The 23,247-nt window shown below is 37.7% G+C and overlaps 1 long non-coding RNA gene across 1 annotated transcript in view; it reads left to right on the top strand.

Moving 5' to 3' along the window:
* Nucleotides 1–4,474: 4,474 nt before the first annotated feature.
* Nucleotides 4,475–23,247, top strand: part of LOC118006554 — a 34,916-nt gene continuing 16,143 nt past the window's right edge. The window contains exons 1-2 of the long non-coding RNA XR_004678112.1: nucleotides 4,475–4,487; nucleotides 6,784–6,839. This is a non-coding gene — a long non-coding RNA (uncharacterized LOC118006554). The remainder of the gene's footprint in view (nucleotides 4,488–6,783; nucleotides 6,840–23,247) is intronic.

Genomic DNA, 23,247 nt, shown 5'->3' with positions numbered 1-23,247 from the left:
CTTTGTTTTGCATGTGAGATTTAATTATCTTTATATAATTTAATTTTTAATTTTAATTTAATTTTTAATTTTAATTAATTAACTATATAATTTAATTTTAATTTTAATTAAGGAGCCCACTCCAGTGTACTGTTGTTTATGCCCTTTTAAATCCTCCTTCCCGGGCTTATGTCTTCTTACTCCATTCTCCTTAAGAGCTGTCTCTACCTTGGATCTTCCCCTTTCAATCTTCTTCATCTTTACTGACAGCTCCATTGATATGCCTTTGGTTCTCCCAGGTTAGCAATTCAGAGAAACCTAAATAAATAATCAATTCTTCCAGAAAGTACAGAGAAGTGGAACTCTATCCACTCTAATCAGAAAACGTTCACCTTATGTTCACATGCCATCAGTGTCTAGAAAAAAAAAAAAAATGACCTACACTCCTAAATTAGAAGGCCCACCAGCAAGAACATCTCATGTAATACATGCATCTGTCCTGGTAGAAAACTTGATCTTTTGGTTCACCATAAGGTCTTATATTGGGTTTTCCCAGGAGAAGGCTCTGCTGCAAGGATTCAAGTGCAAGTACCTGTGGGATACAGGAGACACTGGAGAGAGATACAGGCAAGTCAACCAACAGAGGGTACACTATTAAACCATCTACTACAGAAAACACCTGGAGTTTAATCCCACAGGGAACTCAGGAAACTGCTAAGCACATATCTAAGAATTATTCCAGCTCCTGAGAGCCTATGTGAGAAATGCGGGGGAGGTAGAATGAGACAGCTAATTTTTCAGAATTTTTTGTCTGCTTGGATAGAGCTTTCCTCCATTCCGATAACAAAAGCCCTCAGGAATACATGTGCAGATACTAGTGACTGCAAGTCCACTGGAGCACATTGAAGGATCCAGGAGTTGTGGCCAGAGCGCTGACGGCGTCTGCTACCCACGGTGAGGGCCTGTAGGAAAAACTTTCTTGGGAATCTAGAATCTCATGTTTCAAAATGACTTTGCCTCTTTATCCTTACAATTATAACCATTATTTCTTAAATATCCAATGTATTTATATACCATTCTTATGATTGTATGTGTGCTTCTTGGTGAATACGTGAAGTATGCTAAAACATAACATGGAGAAGTGCTTTTACAGCTCTTCTGATTTTGAAGATCAGAGCAGATTTCTTAATATTTTATTTGAAGGGTGTTATGGACTGAATTGTGTTCCTCCTCACAAATTCATATGTTGAAGCCTTAAACCTGTGTGTGACTATATTTGGAGACATGTTTTTAAAGAAATAATAATTAAGGTTCAGTGGGGTTATATGGGTGAGCCTCAGCCCAATACAGCATGACTAATGTCCCTATGGAAAGAGGAAGAAACACCAGGGAGGTGAGAACCCAGAGAAAAGACCATGTGAGGACACAAGGAGAAGACAGCCATCTAACATGACAAGGAGAGAGGCCCCAGGAGAAACCAAACCTTCTAACACCTTGATCTTGGACTTCCAGCCGCCAGAACTATGAGAAAATTAACTTCTGTTGGTTAAGCCAGCCAGCCTGTGGTATTTTGTTATGGAAGCCCTCACAGACCAATGCAAAGGGGGATTAGCTCATCATTTCTCAACTATAGTACAACCTAGCCTAACCCTGAGTTTGACAGTGACTCACAGGGACTTTGAAACAAATTAGAGGTTTTCAAAGAGATTTTTCAATCCATTACTCGTGAATGCTATACAACCTTCACATATATAGCACTGTAGATTTCCAAAAGACGGCCTTGAAACCAAGACTTAAAATAAAAGTACTGGAAATTGTTTCATTTTCTCTCTCACTTTGTTTCTGGCATAGCTGAGTTCGGAATGCCGCCCTCTCATTATGTTTAGACAGCCAAAGATACTAGCTCAGTCTGAATTTCCCAAACGTGCTACTCATGTCTCTGCGATATCCAGGAACTCGCTTTTATTTATCCAAGTAAACTTATGTGTATATTTTAAGGAATAAAATATTCATTAGGTATGTGACTTTTGTTGAAGTTTTTGACTCATTCTCACTGACTATGATCATAGCTATTTAATTATTTTAACATTGATGCTTTGGTACATTCTTTAATTGCTCCATTTATATAGCCAACAGCATAAATGTATGAAGATCATTTCTGTTAAAATAAAAACAGCATCACAGAGATAATAAAGTTTTCACATTACCTCAAATAGTACAAAAATACAAAAATAGAAGCAATGCTTTCCTTGACTATCTTATGAACTTATTTTCTGATGTCCTTTTAATATCTCTAGCTTCTTTTGGTTAGGTCATTATATAGCCAGTACTTACAGTTTGATTTTTAAAAGCTCTTTAAATACATTAAGACAGTTTCATGAAACTTAATCTCTCTCTCCAACTAGAGGGAGAAGGTTAACGTAACCACTGGTGAAATAATAGAAAATATTCACAGATTTATTAGGTTCAAGGTGTTCCTAATCTGGCCATTTAAAAACTATAGCGGGGGCGCCTGGGTGGCTCAGTCGGTTAAGCATCAGACTTCAGCTCAGGTCATGATCTCAGGGTCCTGGGATGGAGCCCCGTGTTGGGCTCTGTGCTCAGTGGGGAGTCTGCTTGGGATTTTTCCCTTTCCCCCTCTCTCTCTGCCCCTCTCCCTGCTTGTGCTCTCTGTCTCTGTCTCTCTCAAATAAATAAATAAATAAATAAATAAATAAATAAATAAAATCTTAAAAAAAAAAAAAAGACCGTAGATGTATGTTTCACAACCTTTTATCTGCATCCGATGTATCAGGTAATCTTCATGGCTGGAGAACAGAGACTGAAATTACACATGGACTTAATGTCATCTCTGCCAGTAAATTACATATATCACTTTGCCTTAAAACCTATTGTCTGGAATTAGTCACAGAGCCCTGTCCATTTGCAAGCAGGTGGAAAAGTGAAATCCAGCCATGTATCTAGAAGGAGAGAAGAACTGCATATGGGTAAACAACAAACCTTTCTAACAATAATTCCTCTTATTAGTACTCCCTAGTAGATGGAAAATAAATTGTCATTTTAAACTACATAGAAGCAATTTTAAAGCAGCAAAGTGTTGCACGTATTAAATCACTTTGCAATGCAAACGTATCCAATAATATATATCCAAGTTGGTGTTATGCCCCTGCAAGGGAATGCATGTGTATTACACCTTGGGATAGGTTTTGATAATTCCTTCTTGAAAATTGTGTGTGGATTCAGTCAAGTAATACATACCCATCGGTTTTAACTTCATAGCTTCTTGATCAAAGATAGAATGATTCACTTCATAAGTTGCCTATGTTTGAGGCTCAACTCCGAATTTTATTTACATTAAAGTGCGTGTATTTCATTTAGTTCTTCAAAAATATGCAAAACTATTTAATGCAGGCTCTCAGGAAAATTCACGCAAGTATATTCTTAGAAACGTGTTAACAATTTAATCACAGAATGTGCAGTGGGTTGCTCTGAATGCCTACTTGAAGGGATAATATGTTTGAAAGTATAACGTCAGTTCCAATTTTTTATTTAGAACTTTCTTTATTTCCTTAACTTCATAACTGTACTTATCTAAGAAGTTAGTGCAGGAGGATATTTAGGAAATCAGCACAATTTAAAACCCCTGTACAGAAGCCAAGCTGATTGGCACTGCACATCGTTTTATTCTGCATGGGCAGCAGTTTTGTATTTCTTTAATATTTGTAATAAAAACAAAGCTACAGGAAAAGCCAGGAATTAAATATAAAAGTTTTGAAAGGCACAATCCTCATCACAAAAAAAGTGACGTGGAAGGAACACAAACCATGAAAACTGATTACTTCACATTATCCCCAGTTGAGTTTTTCTAACACGGGAAGACTAGCTAAAGGCAGATGATGAGCATATAAGGAAGTAGACTGTCTTCCTGGCCTACATTACTCACAGGCAATTTGTAAATCCTGTTAACCCTTACATTTACTTCAGATTTTCCATACCCATGTGGGATTTTCAAGACCACCTGTGTAGTATCAACTTTGAACTTCTATCCCACTCTCATTTTATTCCTCAGAGGCGTGCTCTCAGATTAAGTTACTGTAACTAACAACAACAAAAAATGCCACTCATTCCAATGACAATCAAGAACCCGCACAAGCTAACATCACATTAATGTAGCACAGTCTGGCCACTCTCATTTTCTCTCAAAATTATTTGTCATTGCTGAACCAGGTAACCTTTCCAGGAGAATAAATTATTTTAGGAAGGCGAGTCTCGTGTTTTGTTCCTTTCTTTAAGATTTATTTATTTATTTTAGAGAGAGGGAGAGAGAGCGTATGAGCAGGGTGAGGGGCAGAGGGAGAGGGAGGAAGGAAGAGGGAGAGAGAGAGAATCTCAAGCAGACTCCCTGCTGACGGGGAGCCTTCTGCGGAGTTCCATCTCATGATCTGATCTGGAGATTGTGACCTGAGCTGAAATCAAAAGTCGGATGTTCAACTGACTGAGCCACCCAGGTGCCTCAAGTCAGGTTTTTAAATTTATATAAAGAACCTCAGGATTTAATAAGGTAAGATGTTGCTTTAGAAATCTTTGCTAGTGACCTCCCAGGATGCCAGCCCATCTTTAACGAGGGCTAGTGCCACACCCTAAGCCACCAGTCCTGGGCACAGGTGTCCCAATGTTATTAGTACAGATATTATGTAGCATGAGAGATGTTCTAGTCCATGCTCTAGAAATTTGTTTAATGTTAACATCTTCTGAGACCATGGTCATGTTCCTGGGATTTCCCTGATAGAGAATTTTTTAATCTATCTGCTGTTAGCCACTCAAAGATCCTCAGTCAATTCACCAAAGATCTTCTGAAAAACGAGAAGGGTGTCAATGAGGTTCTTTGGGGAACGTGTCTTGTTCAGTCATGAGTCCCTGGAAACCCTGAGACCCTTTGCTAAAAGGTATTCAAAGTATAAGATAGATTACTACTGTACTTGAAGAATGACTATATTAAGTACAAAGTACTTTGCAGAAAGATACTACCGAGAAGAGAGCTTTTCACCATTCTGTTTTTCTTGCTCACTTTCATCCAAACAAGTTTTACCAGACTGCTTCTTGTGTTGCTAAGGTCTGCAAAGTTCGTAATTCTTCTTTACATGTGTGATGGTCAGTGTGCTGTGTCAACTGGGCTAGGCTACCGTCCCCGGGATTCAAGCAAACACTAATAGAGGTGTTGCCATGGAAATATTTTGTACATGGGATGTAACTATAATCAATTGAGTTTAGGAAGGGAGATTATCCTAGATAATCTTGGTGGACCCGATTCAATGCGTTGAAAAGCCTTGAGTGGAACTGAGGCTTCCCTGAAGAAGCAATTTCCTCTTGTGGACAGCAACTTTCCTCTGTGCCCAAATGTTCCAGCCCACCCTTCCTGATGATCTGCCCTACGGAGTTTGGACTCATCTAGTTGGTCTCCACAATACATTTCTTAATATACATCTCCTACTGGTTCTGCTTCTCTCCTTGAACCCCAATTGGTACAAGGGGTAACATACCCAGGAAGGCCCACACCAGCATTTGGACTAGATCTTAGGCTCCTCAGAAAAACCTCACTCTACACGCTGGGAGCCCTGCATTGTGAGAAGTTTCTGTTATTAATAGTTCACAAAGCTGCTATTTATAGACTGAACAGCTACACAGAAATATCAGGCACTGACTTGCTCCCTTCTGACCGTGTAAGGCTGGAGGCAAACAAGAGGACAAGGACAATCTTTTTGAACTGGTCTAGGCATTCGATGGCAGCAAACATCTCCATTTAAACCTGAAAGACAGCACTGTAACCGCTGTGACATACTTCGCCTTTTCATAGCTTGACAAATCTAGAGTCTGTGCCCTTTCCCAAGGGGAGAGGAGTTTGCCTGCTTAATTATAAGGCAAATCAAAGCCCTTATTAGTTTATTGTAGAGTCTGCAACAAGAGAAAATATTTCATCAGATTTTTGTACTCTACTTCTTAAAAAAGCTCTCAAGATTTTCATCAGCAGTATCACGGTATATTATCAAATTTTAGCTTTTGGAATAACCTGAAACATTGCAGATGATCAACACGCGATGCATTCCATGTGCCTGATCACCGGCCAGAATGCCTGAGCTGTGTATGAACAGCATTAGGGGCTCAGTTTTCCAGATGGGGAGATGAGAAGAATATGGCTGCCGCATCACAATATTTCATTTGAAGGCATTATTATATCTTACCCAAGTTTGAATTTTCTTTATAATCTTTTTCAAGAGATAAATGAGTTTTGCCAAATCAATCATTATGCTTCTTTTTCTAAGACGATAATCATTATTTGACCATCATTTCTTCTGTGAGTTTTGGGTACCAGGAAATTTCAGAATAAAATTCAGCTTCTGAATATGCCTATCTATCAGTTCAGATTTATTCTATCATTGTATTTTATAGTCCCCTTTTTGGTTTTAAATGTCCTCTTCATTTTAAGGGTCACAAAAGCAGAGCCTGAGTCCAGTACTTAGGCTCAGGCATCTGTTAGGGAATCATTCCCGGAAGGAAGAGGGAGGGAACAGGGCCAAGAGGAGAGCGTGATGAATAGCCGGAGCCTTCACAGCATCACCGTGGTGGGCAGTGGGGCTCAGTATATTCACACCCTTAGGAGTATAGAGCATGCTCCCCAAAGTGCCCTGAAGGATGAGATTGGCGCCTTTATCCCGTGAAAGAAACTCACAAATAAAGTAGACTTATCACTTAGGTAATACACCAGCTCCTATCCACACTGATGGAGCCTCCTGGGTTATTTTGCAGTGGCCAAGGCTTCAGAAGAGGCACTTAGCCTTGAGGCAGGATACTCCACGTGCCAGGTAAGTCTGACTCCGCCCTGCTGCTGAACTCAGGTAGGCTGGGGAGACCGACGCAGGGCCTCAGTCATATCATGTGTGTGCCTTTTGGTACAGCACTTCCTGGTGAGGAGAAAAAACAATTCAGACACACACCTGTACAAACACACACACGCGTCACGTCCTTACTTACAAGTACCCGCTGCAAGCTTTCCCTTATTGTGGGAGTACCAACTTGAGTTTGGGTCTATAATTCTAAAGAAGAGGAAGGAATGAGTTGAAGGAGACGTTTTTTTTGTTTTTTTTTTTAAAGATTTTATTTATTTATTTGAGAGAGAGAATGAGAGAGAGCACATGAGAGGGGGGAGGGCCAGAGGGAGAAACAGACTCCCTGCTGAGCAGGGAGCCCGATGCGGGACTCGATCCAGGGACTCCAGGATCATGACCTGAGCCGAAGGCAGTCGCTTAACCAACTGAGCCACCCAGGCGCCCGAAGGAGACGTTTTTATAAACAAAGTAAAATAAATGCACGGAAAAGTGTCTGGACACACGTACTGCCTTGGAATGAAATTTACATTCTCTGAAAAGGCTTTACATGAATTAGCTAAAAACATTGCTTCCTATTTCATGGAGGTAACAGAAGCAATCACCAGATTTCCTTTGAAATCCTTCTCCCACCAACAATCTACGCACTCACAGGCTTGTGTGAGCACATACCCTGCCTTCCCTCTCAGGACATTGAGGAACTGTCTGTTCTTGCGTACAGGACAAACCTACCCCTTGCCGTCCATTCTCTTCCACCCACTCTACTGCACTTCCCTCTCTCTGAATCATTACTCTTCAATTAAAAAAAAAAAAAAAAAGGCATCCAGACTTTCCACTAAAGGGAACACCAAAACAAAGAAACCTTGGCTTGCTTTCACCCCTGCACTCACTGCTTAGTGTCTCTGTTTCTCCTTACTACGAAATTTCTTAAATGATTTATACACGCTTCCTGTCTGCAGTTTTCTCCTCTTTCTTCCTTGAATCCCTGCCAGTTACCCAGCCACAACCACTCCTTTAAAATGGCCTCCATGTTACTAAGGGCAGCTTCCCAGTTCTCACCTCATGCTGGCTTTCCTCAGGTTGGACACCGGGAATCCCTGCTTCCTACCACTCAGCTCCCAAGGCACCACCACCCTCTCTTACTTTTCCTCCTACCTCATTGGCCACTCCTTTTCTGAGGGCACACTCCCACCTTTTTAAGGTGAGAGGAGCTGACTGAAAACAACTACAGAACTTAAACACTTCCACGAAAAGCTAGTTAAAGGAGTAAACAGAGAGAGAATATGGGATCTGGGACAGTTGACAGCAGGGGGCTCTTTATGTGGTGGGAAAGGCGTACTTCCAGATCTCTGCAAGGTAGATGACAAACTTAACTCTCAGCCTTCCTTAAATGCAGGGACACTGCATTCCTAAAGATGCCCAGGGAATAAGGAGGACAAGTAGATTAAAATAACAACAACAGTAATAATAGCAATTTAAAAATGCATATTTACTATATAATACAATTAATTAATATAAATCCTTTATATAACCAATATATGTATGAATATGTAAGAAGCCAACAAAAATTTCTTAAAACTCTTCTCTGGCCTTCTCTTGTAAATTTCTCTGGTACATTTTTGGCATGCATCTGATAGAAGTCTAAAAGACAACTTGCCTATAATCACTGAAGAAGGTGTGCATGCTTATTGGGAGAGGAAATTACATATTACAGAAGTTAAGGCCATCAGTAAGTAAGTAAGACTTTGAGGAATTTAATGAAGTAGTCAGAGGTGCAGGACAGGAAGAAATAAATCTATGTGTCTATTCAGATAGAAAAAAAAAATAGTGTCAGAGACCCTAATGAGAAGACTGAAGTGCTCAGAGCAAAAAGTATCTTGCATCTCGACAAACTGCCTGGCACAGTGAAGGAAGAATATCTGAGCAATGCTCTGGAGAAGGAAGGATGAACTTCCCATAAATGAAATGTATTTGCCACAATGTATTTCAAGCTGTTTCTGTACAAAGTGTCAACAATACCTATGTATCCAGTAGGCATATTTCCATTCGATACATTCTCAGCCCACAAGTTATAAAAATTAATTGCTAGGACAGTTCCATATGGTTAGGACATCTGCTAAAAGACTTCCCCCAAGCAGATTCAGGGAAATACAATTAAAGAAAGCATGTGGAATGTTTGGAGCCCTTTTTATGAGTTCCTAGGTTAGCTAAACTTCAACAACAGCTGTCGGAATCAGGTAAAACATTGCCAAATGATATTCACATTCACCCACTGACCAGCAGCACAAACTGTTACTAAGATTCAAAGCTGCGTATTTCTGGGCAAGATTTTGCCCAGTGCAAGGAGATCTCTCTGAAGGAGACAGAAAACAACAGGAAGTATTTCAGTGCTGAGCTCAGGGTTCAGAAGAGAAGCACCTGGTTTGGTGGAAACAGCTGCCGAAGCCCCTCGGAGTGTTGCCCCCCCCCCACCCCCCCCCACCCCCGCCCTGTGAGCTCACCCTGGAACCAGCCGCTTCCCCTAAAGGAAGAGTCTCACTGACTTGGAATATTGAGGAAACTAGATTTGCCTTAGAGGGCAGAAGCAGTTTTCCCTCCATAGATATTCTACCAGACTACAGTTCCCAAACAAAGGTTTTTAAGCATTCTATTATAATGCTTAATTTTTAAGGACAAAGCAATCTGAGCATATCATTGATACCAAAGATAATCTCCAATGTGAGAAAATGTGTTACCATTCTTTTGTAACTACTGAAAAAACAGCACTGCATTCCAAACAAGAAAGTGTAGCATGTATAGGAAAAGTCTTGGAAAACTATTATGGGAATCATTTTTTGTAATTTGTTTTTCTAGTGATCCGCCTATCTCCTTTGACCTTTAGTTCTCAACCAAATGTTGGACTTGCTTTTTGCCAAGGCATGGAAATGATTTGTGTTTTCAATTTAATGTCCATTCACACTGCTTAGTCTAAAAACTCTAAACAAATATAGATTTTAGGTAGTTATATTCATAAACATTTTCTTGTAAATGGGCTATACATGTCATAAGAGAAACAAAGTATCGCAGAATGGGGGGAAGGGGACAGAGGAAGGGAAATTGCTCCATCAATCACCCTTCCATACTATCCAGAGAGGATGTAATGATTGGTTATAGAAACATGAGAGATTTCTATCTAGCACTTGCCTAAATCAGTGTGATGGGTGTGTTTCTTAAGACTGGTAGTGGATAGAGACAGTGCTTGAGGGATCTCTTTGTCACTGTGGGATGCACACCATGTTTCTACTACTATACTTAAGCCAGCACCAGACCTGAATAACCAGGTTTTTCTTTGTTCCCTTTGCATTTTCCCCCCTGATCGTTGTACTCTGTCTTTGATGCTACCACACCTCATAGCAAGCATTAGAGAGACTGAGAAACAAGTGTGAGGACATGGAGAATGAGACATAATATTTCCTTACAGAGAATTATTTTCTTAAATAATTAATCCCACAGAGTGGCCTTCCTGAGTCCTTGATGCATTGCAGAAATACCCCCTTGGATAGTGTATAGTCATATATTTATATTTTTATATATATATATGTATATATATATATATTTCTGGATTCAGTTTGCTTTTCGTTGTTCATTTTTTGGGGTTTTTGTTCATGTAGTGTTGTCTGTAGTATTCTTTTCTTGTGATGTCTTTGTTCTGCTCTAATACAGTAAAACTGGCCTCAGAGGATGATTTGGGAGCTCATTCTATTTTCTTTATTTTAACCTCTTCTTTAAAAAAAAAAAAGAATTTGTGTTGAGTTTGGTACTATTTCTTCCTTAAATGCTTGGTAGAATTGACCAGTGAAGCCATCTAAACCTATTGATGATGATGATGATGATATTTTTTATTACTCATTCTTTGAGCAGCACAGCTGGTAAACCCCATCCTTCCTTGGCCCTCAGATTCTGCAGGGAGCTTATGATTATAAAAATAAAAACAGCTATTAACTCATTTAACCCTCACAATAACACTGTGAGGCAAGTTATTTTTATTACCCTTAATTTATAGATGAAGAACAGAGAGGTTAAGCAACTAAGTTAAGTTCACACAACTGGTAAGTGGTGAAGCCAGGATTCAAACCCAGGCAGATGGGTTCCTGTGCTCATTATCTTACCCAAAAAAAGTTGAAAATAATGTTCTTGTAAATATTTTGTCATTCCTTCCTTCCTTCCCTCCTTCCTTCCCTCCTTCCTTCCTTCTTCCTTCCTTCCTTCCTTCCTCCCTTTCTCCCTCCCTCCCATCCTCCCTCCCTCCCTCTTTCCCTTCCTCCCTCCCTTACTCTTTCTCTCTTTTTCTCTCTTTTTCATCCTAACAGGCTTTATTAACTAGCTTCACTACCTAGTCACACTTCAGAATCCATCTCTTGGCAGATGCATGGAAACAAATTTCTTTATAGAATATGAATTTTCTTTTATTATTTACTGGTTGAGGTGGCTTGAATGGACCTCTGCCTCATAATCCTTTAAAAAGTAAGTAATAATGCAAATAAATTGCCAGCTGGATTTTCTAAGGATCCATCTATGCTTTTGTCCAAGTATAATTTTTATCTGACCTCTGAAGAGTTTTTATTTAAAATGTGACAAATCCACTTTATTTAGTAAAAATTATGACTAAATATCTATTAAGTCATTACATAGGTTAATCAGCAAAAATTCTAATGTTAGACTTACTTTGGGGCCCAAGAAAAATACTGGTAGATCTCCATTCTCTTTCCCCTTTCTTACACACCACAAATGACATTTCATGTCTGCTACTCAGGGTGAGTTTCCACACTCAGGATGCCTACAGATGGAGATCTTCCATATGGGTTTTCCTAATGTGGGGCCTGCTTCCTATTCTCTGTCTTCTGCCTTTGAGATCATGTGGGACAGAGAGTTACAGAGATGAGCTGCGTCCTGGATGCCTGGCTTTCTCTGACAAACTCAGACAGGAGAATGGGTTTGCTTGTTTTTGTTTGTTGGTTGGTTGGTTTGTTTTCTCACTTGAACCATATCTTCCTCCCTCCCCTTCAATGCCTTTTCTTTTTCTCTCAAGTTTCCTTTGGGATCTCTTTACCCATTTTCCCGATACATATCAGGGATGGAAAGTTCTAGACTTTCCAACCAACCCAAGGAAAAGTATAGCAGAAAGGGTACTATTTGGTAGGCTGGTGATTCCATGATAACAATACTGCTATCACTGATGGGCAGAGAGAAATCTTTCAAGTGGTGGGTAAAGTATGAGTATCCCCAAGCATCATTTCAAAAGCAATCTCCTTACTTGGTGCCCATTCCTTTAATATTTCACTATCATTTTTCATTATTATTCTAGGAAATCATCTGGATAAAAACAGTATGTTTATAGAAAGTCCCCTTGCTTTTACCCAATAAGGCTTTTGAATTCATAGGAATAATAATGCTGTGAACTTGGACAGTGCCCTCATACCAAGGAATGCTGAGTGCTTTCAATAATCAAGTGCCAACTCACCAGCCTGCCTGGAATTCCTGCTAGTAGGCCCTTGCCCATTTCCTCCAATTTTTCTTTACCACAAGAGAAGGGCATAAAACTGAGATATCAATACGCATATAATTTATACTAGTGAATGCTATGTTATCTCTCTTCCGTTTTGAAAGTTTTCCCAGGCTCCTTCCTCACATCATTGTATGACACTTTTTTTTCCTCTGAATGCTTTAATGTTGAGTCATTAGAAATGGAATATTAAATTGTTTAATTGATTATATATATGTGTGTGTGTGTATATATATATATATATATATATATAACTTTTAATGCCTCCCCATCATTAAAATCTAATCTAACTATAGCACAACCTTAAAACCAGGAAATTGGCATTGATACAACCATAGAGCTTATTCACATATCACGAGTCATATATGCATTTGTGTGTGTGTGTGTCTCTCTGCAATTTCATCACATGTGTAGCTCTGTGTGACCATTGCCACAATTAAGATACTTACCTGGGCCATCACCACGGGGTTCCCTTGTCCTATGCCTTCACAGCCGCATCTGCTTAACCCCTTGCAATGACTCATCTATTCTCCAGATCTATAATTAGTCACTTCACAGACATGTTCCATAAGTGGACTCATGAATGAATCCAAAGTATGTATCCTTTTGAGATCAGTTTTTTGTGCTTAACATAATTTCCTTGAGGTTCATCCAAGTTATTGTCTGTTTCAGTATCTCTTTCTTTGTTAGTGCCGAGTAGTATTCCATGACGTGAATGTACCTACTGAAAGACCATCTAGGTTGTTTCCTGTTCTTGACTATTAGAAAGAAAAAAAGGTGCCATAACATTCAGGTACACATTTCTGCATAGTTTTAAAAATTTCTCTGTAATATATGTCTTCTGTAATATATGTAGTAAGTCTATTGTTAGCATTAAAAGCAACTACCGAACTGTTTTCCAGAGTAGCCATACCATTTTACAATCCCAGAGGCAATAAATGTATGATCTAGTTTCTCTGCACCCTCTCCAGCATTTAGGGTAATCACTATTTTTTTTTTTTTCTAATTTAGCTATTCTGAAGTTGTGTTGTGATATCTCCTTTTGGTTTTAACTTGCATTTCTCTAATGACAAATAATAATGACAACAATGATGATGAGGATAGTATTTTTTATAGCTCCTTCTTTGAGTATAGCTGGAAAACTGCCTTTCCTTGACCCTCAGATGATGTTGAACATCTTTTCTGTGCTTATTTTTCATCTGTATGTTCTCTTTGTTAAATGTCTACATGTGCCTTCTGCCCATTTTTAATTGGGTGGTTTATTTATTAATGTTGAATTTTGAGTTCTTTATACATTCATACTTTGATGAAGTCCAATCTAACAATTTTTCCTTTATGTTTTGGTGTTAAATCTAAAAACTCTTTGCCTAATCCTAGGTCCCAAAGATTTTCTTTCATTTTTTTCCCCTAGAAGTTTTATAGTTTTCTGCTTAATATTTAAGTCCCTGATCCATTTTTGAGATAATATTTGTATGAAATGTGAGTTTTGGTTGAGATTCATATTTTCTCCATGGATGTCCAATTGCTCCAGCACCATTTATCGAAAAGGCTATCGCTTCTCCATTGAATTATTTTTGCTCTTTTGTCAAAAAGTAATTGGACAAATATGTGTGGATGGATATTTCTGGCTTCTCTGTTCAGTTGATCTGGGTGTCTGTCCCTCCACTGGTTCTACACTATCTTGATGACTATAGTCTTCACATCAGGAAGACTGACTCACTTTGTTCTTCTTTTTCAAAATTGTTTTGGCTATGCTAGGATGCAGCACTTCTGAAGACAATAAAACAAATAAGAGAAAAGTCAAGTCTAGCAGCCATATATACAGTAACAGAAAAAATCATGATATCAGTAAAAAAAAGTTGATTTATGTTATCTAAAGAAGTTTTAAAAGACTATTATTCAATTTCTTTTTTTTTTAAGATTTTATTCATTTATTTGAGAGAGTGAGAGATTGAGAGAGAGCGAGCACGCACAAACTGGGGGGAGAGGCAGAGGGAGAGGGAGAAGCAGTCTCCCACCCAGCAGGGAGCCCGATGCGGAACTCCATCCCAGGACCCCGAGATCATGACCCAAGCCAAAGGCAGCCGCCCAACCAACTGAGCCACCCAGACGCCCCTATTATTCCATCTCTAAGAATTTATTACAAGGAAATAATCAGAAAACTCTATTAAGTTGTATGCCTAATAATATAGAAACACCTAACAGTGGCTTCTGATAGCTCAAATTTTGAGTGAAACTCTAACAGATCAGAATTACACAAGTGTGGTCTGCTTTTTATTGTTGGTCTGCAAACTGGTTTTTAGTGAGTCTATGACAGGATAGGGTAAAGAACTGAGAATAAGCATTAAACTTATAATTTATAGCAATTTGGCAAGGTAATTTCATATCTGTTGAACTTTGTAATTTAAAAAAATAGAAGCTTATATATACTTTTAAAGATTTTATTTATTTATTTGAGAGGGAGAGTGAGTGAGAGAGAGAGAGAGAGCGCGAGTGGGGGAGCAGCAGAGGGAGAGGGAGAAGCAGACTCCCTGCTGAGCAGGAGATTCCCTGCTCCATTCCTGGAATCCGGGATCATAACCTGAGCCGAAGGCAGATGCTTAACCAACTGAGCCAGAATCTTACATTTTATGCCTTTTTTTTTTTTTATCATTTTCTTTTCTTAGTCATTCATTTTTATTGCCATTTAATTTGTCACAAAAGTAATGATCCACTACAGATTGGAAATTTTTTAAAGATTGGTCCTTCACCACAGATACTTTCAGAAGCAGTGATTGGACCAGTTCTTCCTAGCCTATATCACTCCATAGCACAGATTTTTAAAAAGTTGATATTTGTATGGGGCCCTGGGGTAAAGTCAAGGGCATTTACTTGCTTCCTAACTGGGTTTGGATGAAAAAAATATATATACTTATACCACATATTTATGATAAGAAAAGCATAGTTCAAAACAGGAAAGAAATTCATTACTGAGCCACATAAAATATTTTCCAATATTTTTAAAATGAGAAATCTGAACTTGTTTCTGTGAAGGTGATTCTTTGCGTCAGGACGTAAAAGTTGAATTGATATTTAAGGAATCTAACAAGTGTTCTTTTCCTTCCCTCAACAAATAAAACCTTGACATTTTTTGTTTGAGAGTGCTAATGGATTTTTAATCCAAATAGACTGTTTTCATGTCAAGTATTTCAAAGTATCCAGGATACTCTAATTTTCAGAATGATCCTACATTGTCAGAGCAGGCCTGTTGCAATGCCCTGAGGGCATCATAAGGAATACTATCAGTGATATTGTAACAGGGATGTAATGGGACTGAGGGGAGCTACAGTGGTGGTGAATAGAGCATAATATATAAACTTGTCAAATCACTAACTTGTACACCTGAAACTGATGTACATTGTATGTGAACTATATTCTGAATTAATAGAGAGAACATTTTCAAACACAAAGAAAAAAACTATAAAGTAAAAACGAAAAACAAAACTCAGAGGATTGTGTTTTTCCATCTGTACTCCTCTTTTCATTGGGCTCTGTAACATTAATTAAATATATTTTATGAGGAAAAAAGAGAACAGATGCTCTGAGACTTGCAAACAGAAATGGAGGACGTTACCTGCAGCTGCCATTGCCCGGTGCCCCATCTCGCTTCCTTTCCCTCCACCACATCTGGCCGCACGTTGGTCTCTTCAGCATGCTCCTTGACACCTGGAATACAAACTCCTTCAACAGCTCCACAGCAGTGGTGGGCTCTGCAGCTGGCTGCAGATGTAGACATCCAAGCAGAAGAGGACCTCCTTGACGTTTTCACTGTGTCATGATGAAACAGCATGTGCTTGGTGCGCTCACTGTGTTCACAGCCTACAAGGCTAATCACAACCCCGCTCCAAGCAGCACCAAACTGGGCTGCTCCCAGTCAGAGACAACCGAACCAAACTCTTCCCTACTCTGTCAGACACTGCCCAATGACTGTTGGGGCAGAAGAGATCAGGATCTCCTGGCTCTTCATTTTGTGTCTCTGCACATCTGTCTGGAAGCTCTGCAGAATCATCTCCACTTTGTTCACTGCAGTACCTCAACGAACAGTGCAGTTGCCTGTCACATAGTCTGTGCTCAATAAAGACTTGTCCAATGAATGACTCTCCATCAATATGTGATTGGTTAAATAAATATGATCTGTCCATACAATGGGATACTATGAAGCCTCTAAATAGAATGAAGCTGTCAGTGAATAGCTCTAGGTGAAAACTTTATGTTGCCAAATAGTATGCATAATATAATCCACTTTACATAAATTATATGTGTTTGTGTATACATACAGCAATATTATAAGGAACTTTAACTGTTTGAATTTGTTCTAATTTTTTGAATTCTTTCTGGTTGATTTCTAATCTTTTTTTATAATTACTAATGTAGACACTCCCTCACAGATAAATAACAGTGAAGAGTGGGGCCTCAGAGAGAAAGAACAGTAAAAGAACAGCCACTCCAAGGACTGAACTTTGTTCTTCCTTTCAGTTGCTCACATTGTGTCTGAACCGAGCAAATACACACCGTGAACACTTATTCAAATATCTCCCCACACCATTCCCCTGAAATTGATTTAGTGATCAATAATTGTGTTTTAGACTTTTGCATTTTTTAAATAAAATATTCTTTTCTGAATATAAAAGAAAACTGAGACAATTCAGAAAAGTATGAAAATATTTTAAAAGTTTCCATAATCTCATCCACACAGAGCTAACCACCATGGACATTTTTAGCATATTTTTTGTCAATCGGTTCTCTATGCAATTTTAGCTGATAATAGATCATGAGCATTTCCCTGTATCATTAACCATTTTCTAAGCATGACTGAAAATGAAATTTTCTGTTGAGATTGTTATTTTTAAAAGTATTTTGAGAGGCATCTATCTATGCATTTATTTGAAAATACTTTTTGTCAGATTGACTCTCAATTTTATGGCATTTCTCATATGTAGAATACCTTAATTTTCATGCAGTATAATTTAACAACCTGTCTTTTTGTGCTTTTACTCAGAGAATGATCTTTCCCATAGTTGAGTAAAGTAATATTTACATAACTTTTCTCCTAGTCCTTTTTTTTTTTTTTTTGGATATATACCCAGAAATAGAACTTCTGAGTCATATGCTAGTTTTAATTTTTGGAGGAAACTCCATACTGTTTTCCATAGTGGCTGTACTAATTTAAATTCCCACCACTGTGCAAAAGGGTACCCTTTTCTCCATACCCTTTTGGGTTTTTTTTTTTTTTTATAATAGCTATCCTAATATGTGTGAAGTAGTATTCCACTGTGGCTTACTTTGCCTTTTCCTGATGATTAGTGATGTTGAGTACCTTTTCATATACCTGTTGGCCATTTGTATGCCTTCTTTGGCAATTGTTTGTTCTGGTCCTTTGCCCGTTTTTTAACTGAATTATTTGATTTTTGTTATTGAGTTGTAAAAATTCCTTATATAATTTAAATATTAACCTCTTAACCAGATATATGTTTTGCAGATTTTATCCCATTTTATAGGTTGCTTTTACATTTTGTTAATTTTTCCTTTGCTGTACAGAAAGTTTTTAGTTTGATATAGTAACACTTGTATATTTTTGCATTTGTTACAAAAATACATATATATATATATATATACATACTGCCAAGATTCATGTTAAGCAGTTTTGTTGCTATGTTTTCTATAACGAGATTTATGGTTTCAGGTCTTACATTTAAGCCATTAATCCATTTTGAATTGATTGGTGTAACTTAAGAGTCTAATTCCATTCTTTTGCATGTGAATATCCAGTATTTCCAACACCTCCCAATAAGCTTTTTTTTTTTTGCCTTTTAAAAAAGGCTTTATTGAGGTATAATTTATATGTAATTAACTGTATATATCTAAAGTGTATGATAAGTTTTTTGATAAGTTTTGACATACGAATACCCCCATGAAACCATCACCACAAGAAGGAATATTCATGATTGCCAACACTTCCTTGTGTCCCTTTTCAGTCCCTTCCCCCACTGTCCCCAGCCTACTCCCCAGGTGACGACTACTGCTGTCACTGTAGACCAGAGATTTTTCCTCGACTTTTGTGTAAGTGGCAACATTTTCTAGTCATCAGATGTGTATGTGTGTGTGTGTGCACGTGTGTGTGCACACGTTTGTGTTTGTGTGTGCATCAGACTTCCCTTGTAAAATCCAAATATATATTTTAGAGAAATAGTATCATTTATAAGATTGGGGTCAATTTCTACCTCCTAGGATAATGACTGAAATTGCCTTGGCCAGAATTTGCCTTTACTCTACCACGACCATTTTGTACAATATCTTTTTTAAAGCACTTGTCTAGTTCTGTAGTAAATGGGAGTCAGCACATTCACAATGGGCCATGTACTTTGGGGTGGGAAATCAATTTACAGCAATGAGAAGGGGAAGAAATAATATCATAAGAAGAGATAAATAAGAACCATAATCCTTTTTGCAGTCTCAAGATGGAAAGATCACCATTGTATGTGGTAATTATATTAGTGTGTACCTTAACCCACATGCATTTATGCATATGCCCTAACTTAATGGTCCTTAAACTTAATGCCCACTGTAGCTATGGATCTGCCTCAATGACATAACACCCAAACCAATGAGCTGATAATGAGCTGTAAGTATCTCCATAATATGTAAAGATCTATTTGAAATTTAAAAAAACACACACACAATAGATAAATGCACAAAGAATAAGAAAATATAAATGACCTTTAAACATATGAAAACATGACCAAATGCACTCAAAACAAGATATGCATGAATAAAAACTATACTATTATCTTGCTTCTTACTGATCATATGAGCAAAAGTCCAGAATTTTGATAATAAACTGTTAACAAGCTGTAAAAAACACATACATAGTTTATGGGTGGTGTAAACTATTAAAACATCAAATGTAAAATTACATGTAACAATGTTCAGTATTCTTTATAACATCAAATTTTGAAGCCCGCCTAAATGTCTATCAATAGTAAACTGGTTATATAAAGTTCTGATACAGGCATGCAGTGGAGTTTGAGGCAGCTATAAAAACTGAGGGAGATTTCTATGTTCTGGTATGGAAAAATCTCCAAAGCACTGAAAAACTATATGCAAAACAGGGTATGTACTATGGCATGTATTGTGTAAAATGGGAAAAATTAGATGTTACAGTCATTTGTGCTTTTTTATATACCATCATTTTTTTACATTAAAAAAAAATTTTTTTTATCTATCAGAGAGAGAGCACAAGCAGGGGAAGTGGCAGGCAGTGGGAGAAGCAGGCTCCCCTCTGAGCAGGGAGCCTGATGTCAGATTTGATCCCAGGACCCTGGGATCATGACCTGAGCTAAAGGCAGACGCTTAACCAACTGAGCCACCCAGGCATCCCCATTTGTGCTTTTATATACATAAAAAACTTTGGAAATTGTATGTATGGGAGTACTAGAAGTTATTATTTATGAGAGATGCATGGGAACTAAAAGGATGGGAATAGGAATGAGACCTTTTAAATAAACTTGTTAGTTTTGAAATCATGCTAGTGTATTACATATACAAAGAAATTAAATTAAAAGAAACCATAATAATGTGAAAAGGGAAAGGGATAAAGGGACAAATAATAAAAAGGAAAGAAAAATCAATCCATTTGCTTTTGCAGATATAATTGGCAGAATAAAGCCAGATTATAGAAATTTTTCTCCCAGCACCCAACTAAGTGAAACAGAAATTGTAAAATCTCAATAGAAATTCACCAGAAGGACTAGGTAGGACCTAATGCTACTTGAAAAATGGTTGTTAAGGAAAAGAACACAAGATTCTGTTACAGTATAATTCTGTTCCTAAATTTTCTTCTTCTTTTCTTCTTTAAGATTTGTTTACTCGAGAAAGAGAGAGAACAAGAGCAGGAGGTGTAGAGGGAGAGGAAGAGAGAATCCAAAGCAGACTCTGTGCTCAGCATGGAGCCCGACACGGGGCTCGATCTCACAACACTGAGATCACTACCTGAGCTGAAACCAAGAGTCAAACGGTTAACCGACTGTGCCACCCAGGGGCCCCTGTTCCTAAATTTCCTAAAAGTACTTCGAAAAAGAGAGAATCGTTCAACAAAATATTGAGAATTCACATTTGCATCTTTGTGTTTGAAAATACTGGGGGTTTGGTCAGTAGTTCTGTCCAGTTTGGGTTCCCAGTCAGCAGACCCTCACAGCCATAGAGCCCATGCTAGAGCTGCAGCTGGACAGAGGATGCTGAGCCCAGCCTCCAGCCTCATTAAAGCTGGGATCCTGGTTGGAGATGCCAGGCAGCAAGTGGCCAACCAGGGCGGGGGAACAAATCAGCAGCCCCACCCAAGCCCTCAAGAAGGCTGGAAAAGAAGACCCCTTTCTCAAATGCTCAGATACCAATGCAAGGACCACAAAGAAGCAGGCAAATATGGCACTGCCAAAGGAAACTAGTGAAACTTCAATAGCTGAAGGGTGCCTGGGTGGCTCAGTTGGTTGGGCGACTGCCTTCGGCTCAGGTCATGATCCTGGAGTCCTGGGATCGAGTCCCACATCAGGCTCCCTGCTTGGCAGGGAGTCTGCTTCTCCCTCTGACCCTCCCCCCTCTCATGCTCTCTCTGTCTCATTCTTTCTCTCTCAAATAAATAAATAAAAAATCTTAAAAAAAAAAAAACAAACTTCAATAGCTGACCCTGAAGTAATGAAGATCTATGGACTGTCTGACAAAGAATTCAGAATAAGCCTCTGAAAGAAATTCAGTGAAAAGAAAACACAGGCATATAAGAAAATGAAATCACTATCTTGAAGAAATTGCTGCACTCCCATGTTCCTTGCAGCATTATTCATGATAGCCAAGTAACAGAAGTAACCTAAATGTTTATAAATGGAGGTTTATATATATACACATACATATACATATGTATACATACACACACACACACACACAGGAATATTTTTCAACCATGAAAAAGAGGAAAATCTTTCCATTTCTCTCAGCATGGATGAAACTTGAGGGCACTAAGCTAAGTGAAATAAATCAGACAGAATAGAACACATATATGATCTCACTTTTGTGTGGAATCTAATAAAGCTGAACTCATAGAAACAGAGAATAGAATGGTGGTTGGCAGACGTTGGGAGAAGTGGGGAGATGTTGATCAAAGGGGTCCAGACTTCTAGTTACAATATGAATAAGTTCTGGGGACATAATATACAGTGTGGTGACTAGAGTTAACAATACTGTATTGTATGTTTGAATATTGCTAAGAGAGTAGATCCTAAATATTCTTACCATATGCACACAAAAATTATATGAAGTGATAGATGTATTAACTGACATGATTGTGATAATCATTTCACAATACATACATGTATCAAATAATCATGTTGAGTACTTTAAACTTGCATAATTTTACTTTATCTCAATAAAGCCAGAAAAAAAATGAAATCAAAGTAAAGGTAATAAAATAATAGAATAAGCTATGGAAATATCTTAACAAGAGTTACACTCTTGCATATTTAATAAGTGAATTAAAAAGGACAGGAAGAAGAATGACATTTATGACTAAAAATATTATTATGTGGAAGGATTTAGGATACTTGCAGTAAAGACAGGAGGAAAAATCCGAGGAAATTTAAAAGGTGAGATGTTTATCAATATGGAAGTGAAGCAGAGTTGAAACAATGGAAGCAAAATTGGTATTCCTGATATAGAAACATAAATAAATACAGTGGAAAAATGTACTCAGAGATATAAAAGAAGAAAATTCCCTAAAATGAAGAGAAAATTTAATCTGTAATTTGAAATGACTCATTATATTCCAAGAAATATTGATGCAGAATAATCAATATTGTGGCACATCCTGATCATGTATTAAAATATAAAGATAAAAAAAATCTTCATACATCTAAACAAACTAAGCAATCTACCTGTAAAGAGATTAAAAAGAAGCCTGGTCTCAGATTTTTATTTACAAGGGACTTTTGCAGTGCTTTCCAGGCACTGTTCTCTTTTAAAACCGCTATCATGATGGTATTTAGTTTAACAATACAATGGAATCGTGACTATTAACCATAGAAATCAGGGAAGAAAAACTATTATTCCATAACTTTATCTAGAAAAATAATAATTCAAAAAATGGCAAGAGTTCAACAATTTTAAATAAGAGAGGTTGAGGAATGTAATACCACAGCCCATCTTGAACAATTATATTGTGGATAAAATCAGAATAATTGAGAGATGAATTAAGATAACATACTCAGAAATGGAGAAGCTTTGGGAAAATAACTGATGATAATTATTGACTATTTGAACATATGACAAATATTAAATGTAAGGATGCTTAGGTCTACAGAAATCTTAAAAGTCTTGAAAAGCAATAGTAATAATAAAACTAATAAAGTGAGATGGGAGAAGGAAGAGTAGAGAGGATGTAAGATTCCTAAGTTCTTTACCTTTTATATCAGGGAGTCAATTTTTCAGAAAATTGAAAAAAGAAATTAAGGAAAAATGGATTATAACGTTTTTATATTTACATAATTGTTTCCCCCATCCTTTGAGTTGAAGAACCATTCATCAGAATGATATTCAGCATTCCCTTCACTTCAAATGCAATTTCCTTGTTTTTTTCCATTAGGTTCAAGTACGTTTAAACTTTAAAGTGTTATTAAAATTGTACATGTAGAATTATCAAAGTATTATAAAATTAATGCTATCTATAGGGCTGAAATATATGTACTACATATATTTGTTACACTTCCTTTACATCTTCATGTTAGTCTGTTTGTCCATGCACAGACAATATTTGTAGTGATGCTC

This window comes from Mirounga leonina, unplaced genomic scaffold (genome assembly GCF_011800145.1).
Source record: "Mirounga leonina isolate KUSES-001 unplaced genomic scaffold, KU_Mleo_1.0 Mir_97, whole genome shotgun sequence".
Lineage (NCBI taxonomy): Eukaryota > Metazoa > Chordata > Mammalia > Carnivora > Phocidae > Mirounga > Mirounga leonina.
This window is presented reverse-complemented; position numbering and strand designations above follow the sequence as displayed.